At 38.7% G+C, this 15185-nt stretch overlaps 1 protein-coding gene across 3 annotated transcripts in view; it reads left to right on the forward strand.

Annotated features, from left to right (window-relative positions):
• Positions 1–1019: 1019 nt before the first annotated feature.
• The window catches only part of wasf1 (WAS protein family member 1), a 56618-nt gene continuing 42452 nt past the window's right edge, over positions 1020–15185 (forward strand). For all 3 annotated transcript variants that reach the window (XM_023347800.1, XM_014472708.2, XM_023347801.1), the window contains exon 1: positions 1020–1451. The gene's annotated coding sequence lies outside the window, so the exon portion shown is untranslated. The remainder of the gene's footprint in view (positions 1452–15185) is intronic.

Consider the following 15185-nt stretch of genomic DNA (forward strand, 5'->3'; position numbering starts at 1 on the left):
AAATAAAACTTGAAACTTAATTACCAGAATCAGGATTGTGATTTAATGTTGTTACAAAAGTTCTACCTTGTGAATAAAAAAGAATCAGGTAAAAAGCAGCTGAATGAATTCATAAAATTACTGAAAGTGAAGCATGAAAAATGGATAGAAACTGCTACTACTGCAATTTTCAGATCACTAACTCTCCCTGGGTTTTGTAACCTAAGGTAAGAAAGTATAGAGTTCAAGACTTTTAAGGATATAAGTTATAAATATTTTGTCACCACAGTATTTTTTACTAAAACAGCCTGTAGCGAGTTCTAGATTTTATGTTTGGACATTTAAACAAGTAGCTTTAAGCACATTTTTGTTCGCTTTACTTTTTTCATTTGAAACATCAAAACAGCATTGACAAAATAATCATAACAATTACCGTCATTATTAATATATCAATCTGTGAACGATATGATTAAAAGGGAGTAGGATAAAAACAAGAAAAACAAACGGATGGGTCATGCTAGAATCGTGCTAAATTTTATCACACAATCTCATTTGCTTATTTCACAGTAAGTTACTTACACATTATTAAAGACACATGTTGGTCGTAATAAAAATGACCTGTTTGTATATTCCTTTATTCATACATTTGTACCTTTTTTGTATTTTATTGAACGCGCCAAGTTACAATTATCCTCACTTGTTCTTTATCCAAAAAAGTTGTGGGTTTGTATATATATATATATTTTTTTTTCTTTATTGATCTGTAATTTTTGCTTGAAATATGTTGTCTGTTTGAAAAAGCACAAGACATGACCCATATATGAAATCAATGAAAATAGTTTTACAAATATCTCTCAGCTCCATGCAATCATTCCTCAAATTTCTATTTTTTGTATTACACGGGCTAATATATTCACTAAATCATAATCTGAAGGATCGGAGATGAATACATTTTACAGTAGGATCGATTGGACAGCGCAGTATGACGATTCCGCACTTTAGCCAATACTGCGAGCGCACGCGCTGTCCGCGAGCCTCCCACGATCACACATCAGCATGGGACTCTGTCTCGAACCCCAACAATGGAGTGGCTCGTACCATCGGCGCTGATTGTTGCGGGGACATTCTCCTCCAAACAAACCTAACACAACTCTCCTTACTTTTGCCGAGACAACCTTTGTCGCATGGGATTAAACCCGAAAACGGGTTCATGTTAAGAAATTGCCAGCTAGTTGGACCGGAACACATTTGATGCCAGTTTAGGCAATATCTTGCCAAAGAAACCCTTTGCAGAAAAAAAAAGTGGCTGGATTGTTCTGCGCCGCCGCCTCTTCCAGCAGGAGCGCATTTGATATCAGAGACGGTGCAGCCATGGATCTGACCCGGAGATTTAAATACTTGGATTCTGTGGCACGCTGTGCAGCTCCGTGAGGATGGAAAGAAAATAAGTGGGATTTTAACCAACCTATCAGGTAATGTTTGAACATCGTGTAATGCTGCAGCCACTTTTTAATCCTAATCTAATAACATTGCATGGACCTTAATGTATCTCAACAGTATTCAGCTGAACTTACTGGCTCAGAACAGAGTCACCATGTTGTAACATTAGACCTAAACTGGAGCTGCTAGACTAATAACGGTCTTGGTAATTCAACACTGTGACTCCCACTTTAACCCCACATACAGATGATAAACGTGACATTGATGCGATTCCAAAGTGATCAAATTCTCGAAAAAGTACCAAATGCGTGTTTCTAATGCTTAAATGAAGGTCAGATTTATAAAGGAACTGCTGGGTAATCAATTTCAGCGGCACATCTGCATGAGCTCCCGCTGCAGCAGTGTCTTGACATACATGCACAGTCTGAGGAATTATTGGCAAGAAACCCGGAGAACACATTTGTACGATGCCGCGCAAATTTCCAGACACGATCGAAACATCCGAGATAAATACGCCAGCTGCTATGTCAGTAGCCGGGGAATGGTGGACGGAGAGTTTCAGAGCGGTGGAGTCAAACCGCTGGGAATGAATTTCTCCGCGATGAGGGGCCGGGGTCTTTCTCCAAGCCTGCTCGGTCTGCAAACTGTCATGGGGGGATGGTAGGTTGAAGCCCACTTGAAAAAAAAAAAAAAAATCATGGTTTCTGAAATTTGAAACCGTCTTTGTACTATTTAGAAGTGCGACAAGAAAAGCATGCACACTGAACCCAGTCCTATTGTGACTTGTGTGCATTTTTTTAATCTTCCGTGCAACTGTAAGATTTTCTTTGCACTGGATGATTCAGTTGATGTGATCCTTCACGGTAGTCACTTTACAACTATCAAGAATATATTTGGAAGCATGTTCTTTCAAACCTTATGGAAGAGTTAAATATTGTGTTAATGGAAGCCAGCTTGATCCATATGTGAACTTGGCAGTTGCTTAGGTCCCCCTAACCAACAGAGTGCGTCCAAGAGCACACAAATCAGGTTTACAAATTCATATTTTTGTACAAATTATGTCAGCGGTATTCAAAACTTGTATAAATGATGCAGAGCCTCTGCTTCTGCCGCTCCACGCACAACCAAATATATATATTTTTCCCCCCAATAAAAACCATTTTTAATATGCAATCTCTCTGAAACAGAACTGAGACCTATTAATATGATTTCAGCTCAAATAGATTCATGTATACTTAATAATTAAAATTTTATTTGTAAGTGCAGTAAGATCCTAAAAATCTTTTCCCCTGAGTAAAATATTCTTTTTACTAAATGGGATAACGCTTGTAAAATAGCACAGCTGTTTATGCTGCCCATTTTTTAATGTTGCAACTTGGAAATATCCCAACATCTGAAACAAAATGTGGCTTACGTGAACGAATATTTAATTGTAAATTCAATTACTTAAGATATTTTGCTTTCCAGTTACAAACTACAGTACAGTGATTGTTACATAGGATGTAAAATGTTTTAAGCAATTTAACTGGAAGATGTGAAGTAAATATTATCTGAGTTGCGGTTAAAATTGTGTCTGTGCTTTGGACTGGCTCTGCTCTCACCATAAAATAACTGTTTGGCTTGTTCACAACATGATATTAAAGTAAAAAACACCCTGTGTGGAGTTCTTTTAGGTTCAGATCTATGATTTACAATGAATGAATTATCTGTCCGCAGATAGATATCTTGGTGTCCTACTGGTTATGACAATGGATTAGTTGTGTCTCCTATGAACTGAAACAGTCAAATGAAATGAAGATACAAGAGGGACACAAGTTGTTTGTTTTTTAATTTATTTCTTTGTTTTTGCTGGTATTGTAGCTGAACGTGATATCCAAGAACTTAATCATTTCACCAACTGTCCAATAATCAGTTTATTCAGCTCAGATCAGCTTTTTACATTTTCAGAAGACATTAGGTTTTAAACTTTAAACACCTCATCAATATCAGTAATAAATATGGGGTCAGAGATGTATGTGTTTGAAAGGAGAACGTGACTAGAATATTCATCATGTTAGTTGGGTGTAAAAGTGGCTTGTAGATAACATAATCACTCCCAATCAGCTCTGACATTGTTGAATGATGGTCTGGCATCATGACACCACAACAACACTTTTAGATGCACTGAAACGCATTTCATTCCCACAACTGAACCGGGCTGTTCCCCTGTTTATCTGATGTTTCCTGTGAACCTTTTTTGCTTTGAGATATGGAATTCTTGCTTGGCTGGCACTCTTCTTTGTGAGAGAACAGTTTTGGCAACCTTCCTGCAGAGGCTTTTTGGACTTCTCTTGTTTGTTGACATTGCTCTGATCCTCTGCCAGTCTCTGGGTTTCTCATGCAACCAAGAACAGTCTCTCCCTTTCTGTCTTTCTCCTTTCTGTCTCTCCTCTGAGGTGTGCTGGGGCGACAGGGGGGGCACAAACTTGTAGGGAGGGAGAGACGGAGCATGCACAGAGTTGGGGGAGCGAAAAAGATGATTAAAAGCTGAGAAAGTGTGCCAGAGATTCTGGTGAAGTCAAAGAGAGCAACGTTGCAGTTCCCATTTACGTGGCATTTTGTGGAGCCACAGACGGACCTCCTATCTCCCAGCTGCTCTGATGCTCCCGAGGGTCCGGCACACAGGAGCTATTGTTCCTCCTCTTGGCCAAGCCCACAGCTCAATAATGCTGCTTCTGTCCTCTGACTGAACTGGTCTGACAGAGAGACACCAGTGCATGGCTTAGCCTGACTGACTGGTGCTCCTTGTGTGTTACTACTGCTGTATCTACCACCTCCCGAGAGTTAAGTGGGAGGAGGCAAAGGTAGAGTTTCTGTGCTTTTCCTCCTTTTTTTTTTTTGAAACAGACTTCATCAAAATAGGATTTAGTTGTTCTCCATGCTTTTCTACCTCCAAGCACAGCTCAAAAAGTGAAATGTAATGAAAATTTTGGGTGTTTTTTGTCACTCATTTCAGAAAGTGATACTAATTCATCACACAGAGTGAAATAGTTCAAGGCTTTATTTCTTGTAGTTTTGATTATTGTGGCTTTGCATTGTGATTCTGCTGAGGTGTTAAGGTCATTTGCATTGTTGGGTGTGGTGTCTCTCCTGTTCCTCTTCACAATACCCTAGCGATTCCCTGTGGGGTGCAGGTCAGGGGGGGTTCTGGCCAATCAGGCACTCTAACCCCATGGTCACTGAACCAGTTCTTGGTGCCTTTAGGAGTGGGTGCAGGTGCAACGTCCTGCTGGAAAGAGAAATTAGCACCTCCATAAAGCTTGTCAGCAGAAGGAATCAATAAGTGCTCTGAAACTTTCTGGTAGATTGCTGTGTTGACTGTAGACTTCAGAAAACACAGTGGACCAACACCAGCAGATGAACATGGAATCAACATGAGTTCTTTACCCCTTTACTCTTGCTCCAGACTCTGGGACCTTGATTCCCAAATGAAATGCTAACTTGACTTTCTTTTGAAAAGAGAACTTTGGACCTCTGAACAACTGTCCTGATCCTTTTACACTAAGCCCAGGTAAGACACTTCTTAAGTTGTCTGTGATTCAGGAGTGGAGTAACACAAAAAAATGCAACCTTTATAGCCCACTTGTAAGATTTGTCTGTGGATAGAGGCTCTTCTTTTGAAGCTCTTCCAAATTTTTGAATGGATTTTGTGAGACAATCTTCTCAAGGTTGCAGCTATCCCTGTGGTGTGTGCGCCTGACTTTTTCCTTCCACTCAACTTTCTATGAATACCGTATTTAGCTTTCACAATATTCTTATTTTCTGATAGACTGAATTCTATGTTTTAATTTCTATAAGTCATAACCATCAAAATTATAACAGAGGTTTGAAATATTTTATTGCTTTGTTTATTGAAATGAGTGGCAAAAATTGCTAAATATTTTCATAAAATTACATTTTTTACAATGATTTGATAAGGTATTCATTATCCTTGAACTTCAAATTTTGTGACATTACAACAAAGAAAATTAAATTTCATGAGTCCTATGCGTTAAAACTAAAACAGCACCCACCCTGGACAAACCATCTCGATGTTGGAACATGGTGGTGGATGCATTATGATGTGTGCATATTTTTCTTCAGCATGTACAAGGAAGCTAATTAGGGTTGATTGAAAGCTTGATTTCTTCCTATATTGATCTGTGATCAATATAGGAAGAAAACCTGGTGAGGCTGCAAAACATTTGAGACTAGGACAGAGGTTCATCTTTCACCACAACAACCTTCAGCACACAAACAGAAGGAGAGTGAAATTTGTTTGGATCAAACTGTTTTTGATGGCTCAAGTCAAAATTGAAACCCTATATCTTATTGACAATTTGTATAATCTTGGAAAATTGCTTCTCACAGAACAATCTGTCCAGACTGACTGAGCTTGAGCCGTGTTGCAAAGAAGAATAAAGAGAAACTTCAGTCTCTAGATGTCCAGAGTTGGTAGAGATATACCCCTAAAGGCCTGCAACTGCACACACAAAAATAAATCGAATGCTTTTGAACTGCACTGTACCTAATGGTATTCCTTTACACTTTCCGAGATGGCAACAGTCATCGCACACCTTTTCTACACATGTCCTTAGTGCCTTTTTTAAAAATCTCTGTAAAAATGCAACCATTTCTAAAGTAATTTTATGAAAAGGAGAAAAATACAACTCCAGCCTCATTCACATTTTGACATGCATAAATCACCTTCACAATCTCTGCTTATTATTATGCGTGTAGCTGTTTGGTATAGAGAAATGACTTCTTTTTTCTCGACACCCTTGTCAGCTTTATCTTTTTTTTTGTCTTGTACAGTAGCCAGTTTGTCTCTTCATCCTCTCTATTTCAAGTTCTCACCCAGAGGAAGAGAGGGTGCTGACAGGCTCTTCAAATGACTTGACAGGGTATATCTCCAGAAAGGATTTGCTTGACCGTCTTCGTCTCTGTCAACATGGCTAAAAGACAAGATGTCCCAAGTGGGATCAGAGTGACCTGTTTACACCACCCGATTCCTCATTTCTTTATTTTAACATTGATCTCATCTATTTTCTTTGCGAGCTAAAAATGTCAGTTGCTGACATTTCTTGTTTGATTGTTCTGTTTCACCCATTTTGCCTTCATGTACAGCATGATCATGCTCTTATTAGATGCAACCCTCTTGCTGCTAACAAGCTGAACCACAGCTTCTGCCAAAGGGTCAGTCATTCAAAGCATAACTGAAGGTTCAAATGAGTTATGGAAAGGATTTTTCTTCCTTTAGCTGGATTTCATATCTGTCAGTTGCAGCTTGAGGAAAGGGACGGACATGCTCTCTTGCTCCGTCTTTAAAGAATATTTTCCCTCCTTTTTTTTTTAAAGAAATTTAAAGTATCTTAACAGTTTATGACAGAAAGCAACATCAAATCGAAAAAAGTAGAACTAAGCATATGAATAAAAATGTGCTGAGTTTGCACAAATATTTTTAAAGGACTCTCATTTTTCATCTTGAGCTCATGACTGCATGCTGCAAACTGAATAACACATCTCTCACTCATTGTCATTCTGTGATGGGGAGTAATTTGAGATGCTGAGCGCCAAAGTGTTCTGTGACTAACTGGGCCAAAACCATCAGATGGAAGCCAAAGTGAGCTACACAATGGAGTAAACTACAGGCTGTTGGAGCCACTCCCCTGGTGTCATGTGTACGCTTAGGTAAATGTAGTCTGAGCTCTTTCTGGAGACAATGCGGCCTTGATTTGCTCCAGGGATGACTTGAATACATGGACGCTTTCAGCTGTCAGTAGGCGTGTCTCAAGTTGCGTATTTAGATGTCAACAATGATGGAGTTTTGGAGTGATCTTTTTTTTTTACTACTAGTTGCATTTTCTAGTTTAGCATGTGCGACTGCTGCTCACTGACTTTATACTGATGTTCTTTCAGAGCTTCAATGAGTTTGAATAGATTTGAATATTCAAAGTTAAGCAAACATTGAGCTCCAGCAACATGGCAAAAACGTTGCATTGTTTCATATTCCTCCTATCAGCTCTCCTGCCCCCCCTCTCCATTTTCTTGTTTTGAAGTTCACAGTCCCAAATCTCTTGTGAGCCATTTTCTTCTGTAATGATTCACAAAAATTGTAGACAGTGCCAGCACGAGGTATAAGTGAATTTTGTTAATGCGTAGGGACCGCTGCTGGTCTCTGGTCAACAAGATTACTCTAATTCACATAGGACATTTTGACGAATTGACCAGTTCTATACATACACAGAAAAACACTCCAGAGTTATTAAGCATTCTGAAAAACGGTCTAATATGGAAAATATGTTTAAGTGACCACAAGGTCACTTAAAGGTGGCTACCATTGCAGCTGAAAGATACAGAAGATAGAAGTAGTGATGGCAAAGCCTCCAGTTGGAGTTAGATCTCATTAAGTGAAGATTTACATGCGAATTTATCCACTTTTTATTCCTTTATTTATTCCTCTCCACTGAAGGAGAGGAAGTCAGGAGAATTGTTGTCTAAGAGGAGTAGCTTGGAGATCCAATAACACGGCATCATGTGTGCCCCCAAAGCTGCAACTTTGGGGGCACTTTCTACATGTGACAAAAACAAATTTTAAACACAAAAATTCTGGTAGCATCTTGATAGTGACTTCTGGGTTTCTGATCTGCATTGTTACTCTAATGTGCACAGGAATCAGCACATTTCTCAACAACTCACAAGAGATGTCTTGGTATTGGTGAACATCCTGGGTGATTGTTGTTGATTTAACATGAAAGGCAGACATTTTGAATTGAAAAAGGGCATGCTCTCAAACAGCTGCAGTTGCCTCAGTGGTCTGGCTGTTTACTCCCTTGATGTAGCTGTCGTAGTTATTTGAGGAATTTGTCTTTCCTCAAATTCTGGCTGTTCTTTCCAATAACCTGATTTCATTGCTGTTGTTTCTTACTTCCATTCAGCTCTTGCATTCCCTGTGTAAATGTTGTTTATAGCACTAGAGGTTGCTTATTTCCTCTTTTGTTGTTCCCGCAAACAAGTTGTAGTTAATTCTGTTTAGAATCTCAGCAAACTTGGGCCAGCTTATTTGTCAAACCCACAGCTTAAATCTGTCATCTATATCGTTTTTATGGGGTCTTTTTTACGCATCTTTATTTAATTACAGACACTGAGTTTTTATTAGGTTTTTCATCAGTGCTCATTTTCCCTCTCTGCTCTTGTCCTTGTGTTTGGTAACAGTAGAAGAGATTGCAACGAAGATGTGTGAGGGAAAAAACATTGAGGGATTTGATACAAGAATGAAGCAGGAAAGACTTATTTCTGGTACATTATGTGCAATACAGTTTACTTGGCTTCTAATCACCTCAAGGTTGTTGCTGCGCTTAACTCCCTCTCATTGATTTCCTTCGACATGTTTGCCGATTGCAAATTAAACCAGACAAATATGAGGGCAAACAGCCGTTAAAGAAAGCAAGTAATACTGCCACTCCACATAAAAGGCATAATAAAGTGGTGAGAAAGGAGAAGAGGGGCAGGAAAGGATGTAGGCTCTTAGTGTCCTATTGTGTTTGTCCACTGTTTCACAGCAGGAATGCCTGTGCACACAGACAACTGCTGTCTTCAATTAGAAACCAGTGTTTGTGTGTTCATTTGCAGCTCTCAGCAAGAACCCCAGCTCTGCTTTGAATTGCATGAGACCCTGAGTACGGGGTTCGTCTGATTTGTGCTGGACGTAAGCCAAGCAGAGGCCGCGAGTGTAAGCTGCTCTTCAAGATCGCCTTCTTTTTTTGTTTGATGATTGCCAGGAAATACGAAACTCACTTTAAATACCCAGCAAGAAAATCTACGGTAATCATCCTTATTCAGCAGCCTCTTTTGGGTTAACGTGCTCATCATGCAGTCTTTCTGTTTGTGCTACTTAGCTGGGATCTCATGGAGGTCAAAATTTTCTTTATAGAAAACTACATTAGATTGTAAAAGGGGGTGGACAGTATAATATTTTATGCTTTTACCAAATTGATGAGGATTAAAACAGTCCATCATGACAAGTTGTAGGAATAGCTCTGAGACACAACAGTCGCTTACATAACTGTCTTTCGTTTATAAGCACATCCCCACAGCTACCGTAAGGGTGGGTTATGTAAGAAAGGGAAAACACAGTTTTTCTCTCGCATACATCCACCATACTCCTGGACTCTGACTCTGTCCTCTCTTATTGCCTTCTTGTTCTTCATCTCTCACTGTGTGGCGTTGTCAGCGTGTGTCTTTGCTCATGTGTTAATGTTTGCATATCATGCATGACATCACACGTACCCTGCTTAATATTTTTTGCCGCTGACCCAAGCTCAAGATGGTGGATGAGTAACTGTGATTCATTGCCTCTGAGGTCAGCATGTAGCTGCTTTGAAAGATCTGCCTGTGAACTGACGTCCCCTTGACCTAGCCGATTGCTATTGTACACTTTTAACAAACTTAAATACTTCTGGCTGAGCAGTTGAATACTGAGCATAGCTTGAATAGGTTGCAGCTAATTGTACTGACGGTGATCTAAGAAGCGGCTTGTAGTCTGAATAATGCAATAAACTGATTTGCATGGCAGTCAGTCAAAAGCAGCTATGTGTAGGGATGTACAGTAGATCACAAATTTATTGTCATGGCAATATCACATTACACAATATCAATATTGCAAAGATCTGCTTGGACTGTAGGAAATACTTCCAACTCTACTGCTCTAAATACCAGTGAACATTTTGGTGGCACTTGTTTCATGCTGGAGAAACTGTTTTATAGATGTTGTGGTGAAGTGAGTAAGAAACTGTATTTCCACACAACAAAGCAGCATTAATTACAGCAGCTATAGACAAATGCTTTTTTCATTAAAACAATGTTACTATAATAAAAACTTTGAATTTACTTAACTCGTCAGCAGTTAGACTGATCATGATCTGAAGTCTGCATTAGTGATCCCAAAGCAGAAATACATTAACGCAATATACTTACACTTATAATTTTTAATACAAGTCCTATCATCCTCACAACATTTCATTTATGTTATCACATGTTTATAATAACATGCAACCTTACTCAAAAGCATGAAATGCTTTCCCTTTTTTTTTTTTTACCTCAGAGAAATACTGTCTCTTTGCACCCAGATTAAACGTTTTGCTGGCTGCATCACTGATGTATTTGCATTCTCATATACTCAGCTCTGTTAATAGCAGCTTCAGCCTGCTTAAACCTGTTATTACTGGAATAGTTTATCATTTCAGCTATTGCAGTCTTATGTGTCAGATTCAATGTAACCCCTGGCTTTTCTGTATTGAACAAAATTCCATTTGAAAAGCTGGAATTTGAAATTAAATCAGGGTTTGACTGGAGCAACACGTATATTCTCGCATTAAGCCTGAACTGTCAGGGTGATGTCAGCCGTATACAAAGGTCATTTGAAGAGTCAGATGTTTGTGATGGCAAAGAATTAGAACATCATTAACCATTTTTATTTTGTGTTCCACCTTTGGAGTGATATATACCCTAAAAAAGATGGATACCGGCAAAGTAGCCTGCTCACACCTCTGGGTCTGCAGCAGATATTCTATTTTTCAACATTCAAGGCTGGCTGCTCTAGGAAAAGTTAATAAGTTCTAAATTGCAGTTAGAAGTATGTCTTTGTTTTACATCAAGCACATCTGAAAAGATGTTCACTTTTGTTGTTTCATTTATGAATGCAAAATTACAGTGAGTTCACTGGAGGGTAACTGGGACTAAATAACTACAGAACAATCAGAACTGCTATTGCCTAGAGCTTAAAAAAACATCCCAAATGGGGCATATATTAGGGATAAGAAAAAGAGGGACGCTCTGCAGCTTTATTAAAAACTGTCTTTTACTTTCATCCAAACCAGATTATTTAAAAAAAAATCTGTTTATGTATTGCCTCTGAATTCCCTTTTGTGGTTTTATTCTAGGAGGATATTGGCTTGACTGCTTTAATTAACATTAATATATACAGTACATATTGATAATTTTATTTTAGCTGTCGGTGTACTTTATGTTTTTTGCCTTGGAGGAAAGACACTGATTTTCCTAGTATTTGGCCTGCTGATTACCGATCAGAACCAATTAATCAATGTCCGGCCAATTCTGTTCACTAAAGGATTAACTGGTGCATAACTGATGCATACCTAATATAAAAAGGCTTGGCTTCCATTCTTGAATTATGCATATTGCCTCTTTACCTCAGTCAGAGAATTAATCAACTAATGACATGATAAATAAATGAGCTCTGACTGATTTGAAGACCTGCTTAGAAAATGGTGAGGTAGACTGTCTTTGCACTGAGTTTATCTCACTGAAATAGGACTTTAGCCTCTTTAATAACACAATTGTCATAAAGATGACCACTTCACCCCATTAAACTTTGCCTCAGTTATTTTCCTTTTTTAAAAAAAAAAAGAAAAAATGGGCCACCTGCCACCATCCCACAATGCAAGGCCACTTTCAGTTTGGTTTTGCTTTAATTTGTCACAGCTAAAGAAAAAAAAACTACCTACAGCTGAAGTAGAGTCATCTGACCTGTGTCGACACACTTTAAGGTGACCTGTACTGTTTTCATACCAATAATTAGCAAGCATCAAGTGACACTCTGTGGTGTCTCCTGTGTATTTTCGTCTTAAATTCCTCTGGGATGGACCATCTGTCATCACTACATGATACACTCAAGCTACAAAACCGGATTACATAGGTGAATTTTTATGCCACTGCTAGGTAATCATCTATTGTCTCAAGTACAACAGTAGCAGGTTGACTTCTTACCAACTCTTTTCTTCCCCCTTTTCATCCGAGTCTTTTAACAAAACTCGCACCGACTGAAAAAAGGCAATCAATGTCTTGCGTGGAAGTGTTTTGTGAAAGGAGATTTAAAGGTCTCTTAGTAGCAGACCGGTGATTATTGTATTTGACAACGCCAGAAGGACTCTGGCACTTCTGTACTCAACAGTAAAGTGATAAGGGGGAGCACTCGAGTCAATCTGACTGACTCAGACAGATAACATAAAACTGTGTCAGACTAGGAATGCAGCTGCCCTGGATTTCATCTTCTTCCATTACTAGTCCATTGTAGCTCTTGCAAGATCACATTTCTGTCCTAATTAATAGTGAACGAAGAACTTGGACTTTCATATGTACAAACTAATAAAAAGGAGAATACTCCAGAGAGAACAGTTCTACCTATTGGAAGAATTTGGGTTTACGTCCATTCAGTGTGTTGATTGTAGCCACATAGACACAAACACAAGAGAAGGAAAAAAATCAACCAAGACGCTTTTCTTCACTCTGAATCATTGTCAGCCTTCCTGCCCTCTTCAGAGATGAGACGCTTTTGGACAATATGTGTGTGTGGAGGAAGTGTACTTTAACTCCACTGTGATTTTTCTAGACATTAAATTCACAGCACTCAGTCTCCATCTAAATAAAGTAAAGTGAACTGAGCAGACACCTTCAGTAACTGTCTGCCACGATTTAAAATTCTCCTCTCGGTACTCGACTGAACAGCAGGGCTTAGCAAAATGCTGCCTGGACCACAATTCTACAAAATGTCAGACTAAGTTAACAACTGAAGTTATTGGCGATCCTTAAATTGTCTGGTAAAAAGTGAACTGTCTTATTTTGCCCCCATTGCTTGGCAAAGGATTATTTTTCCATTCCCTCCTATCAATTTAACATTAAGAGAGTAAAAGTGTACCACTTTTCAATGCAGTGGGATTTTTAAGTATAGCTAAGTGTACAGAAAATGGAGCCAAAGTGAAGCTCATGAAGGGTCACGAGAACGAAGTTTACTAAACCTTGCAACTGACCTTTTGACCCCTAACTGCATATTTAATTAAGTCATTAAACAGACATGCCATTTTTAAGCTTGGTACTGTTTGTGTTCAGGAGTAATGCAATGAAACCTCTGTGTTCATTTGTTTAAGAAAACTGATATCCTGAACTTTATTTCTGATCTGTTGGGAGTATGGCTTTCTTACAATTTGCAATTAGAAGTCCCCATTTCCCCTCTTTGTTTATGTGTGATATATACACAGCTGATCTGATGAAGTTGCTTTAATAGTACCTAAGAGTACATAAAACACAAGATGTGAAGTTTGATTGAATGCATATCCTATTAGAGGAGCATGATTAGACTTGACCAGACTGCCACTTAGTTTCGCTCCACTGCTCAAGCTTTCTGTTCTGTACCAATTGGCACCGCCTTTGGCCTCCTTACAGCAAGGGCACCTTGGCTGACCATCAGTGCTTTGTTCTGCTGGAGCTTTAATTATCACAACCATCACTTATGAACAAATCCAGAGCTATGGTGAGAGTGCACTCAAACTTAAAGAGACGCCCCGTGAGAAGCTTGCACAGCTGCCCTGGGCACTGGCTAATTGGTCCAATTCATCCAAAAAATTCAGCGAGCTTCACTTCTTGTTCGTCTTCCCCACATATCAAACCCCTCAATGTCTGCCACGCTTAAGTCCCTCAAAGTACTGCAACTTCCTGCTGCTAAGCTCCGGCTTCAAAACATCTACATCATGAGTCACCAGTTGGCAATTAATTTATTTTCCTTCTGAAAAGTCTGTTACTGGGCATCTGTAAATTGTCATTCTTAAATGACTCTGCTTGGTATCTAGGACAAAAACATGTCTTGCCCAAGACATTCCTAAAGTGGGTTATAAACAGTGTTGACACTTTTTTTTGTGTGTGTGTGTCAGATGACCTAGAAAACAAAGTTTAAGAAATTTCTGTTTTTAACCTAATTTAGAGATGTCCCAATCAAGAATTGTTGTCCAAGATGCTAAGTAATTTAAAGAAACATGGGCATTTGCAGATATTTGGTCCACATGTAATGCTTCATGAAAATCAATGCCACGAATAACAGTGAAAACAAAACAATTGGTTGTTCTTGATCAAATTTCTTTGTTGATATAATAGTACAAGGAGAATTTAAGACAATTGAGGCTGCAATAGAAAGATCATGTTAAATTAAAGCTTTGTCAATATAGTTGTAGTTTTGTCAAATCACAATTTGTGAATTGTGCTTCCCTTGGGGCCAGATCTGTTTCTGCCGGTCAATGCTGATTGGTCATATGTCCACCTGTTTTACATGAGTGCACAAATATTCTGAGTCAGTACCCCTCAGTTGATTCACTAAATTGATAATAAGCTTCTTAGTGTCACTTGAGCACACTTGGCAATGCCAGTTTTAGTTCAGCTAGTACTCTTTACCAAAATTCCGGTATGTCTGACTTTACTTTGTAGCACAGGGCCCAGAGCTGAATAATTATGTGCTGCATATTTTTAAACCACAGTTTTAAATGTATCAAATCTTGAATTACCTTTAAAATAGGGAATTCCACAATATTTTGGACATTAAGTTTTGCAAAAGAGTATTAGTCATTTCACGAGGAATAAATTTCTACCAAAAAAAGAAAAACTGATGTAAAAAATAAAAAAAATTAAAGACATAAATTGTTGTGGATATGTGAGGCGTGGGATCACGTGGTGTTATTAGTGATTGTAGATCACCTGTTGCTCACCTGGTGACTTTAGTGAGTGGGTGATGGGGGACGTTTACTTTTTTGCTGACCGCCTTAAGCTAGTATGTTTTTGTCTTTGATCACTGTTTAAACCTGCGGATCCGGTTTTAATGCTGCTTTGAACACTTGGGCACTGCCTTGTATATTGACAATATTGACAAAAATAAAACCATCTTAACTGCATCCTGGATTTGCGTT

This window comes from Xiphophorus maculatus, chromosome 15 (assembly GCF_002775205.1).
Source record: "Xiphophorus maculatus strain JP 163 A chromosome 15, X_maculatus-5.0-male, whole genome shotgun sequence".
Classification (NCBI taxonomy): Eukaryota; Metazoa; Chordata; class Actinopteri; order Cyprinodontiformes; family Poeciliidae; genus Xiphophorus; species Xiphophorus maculatus.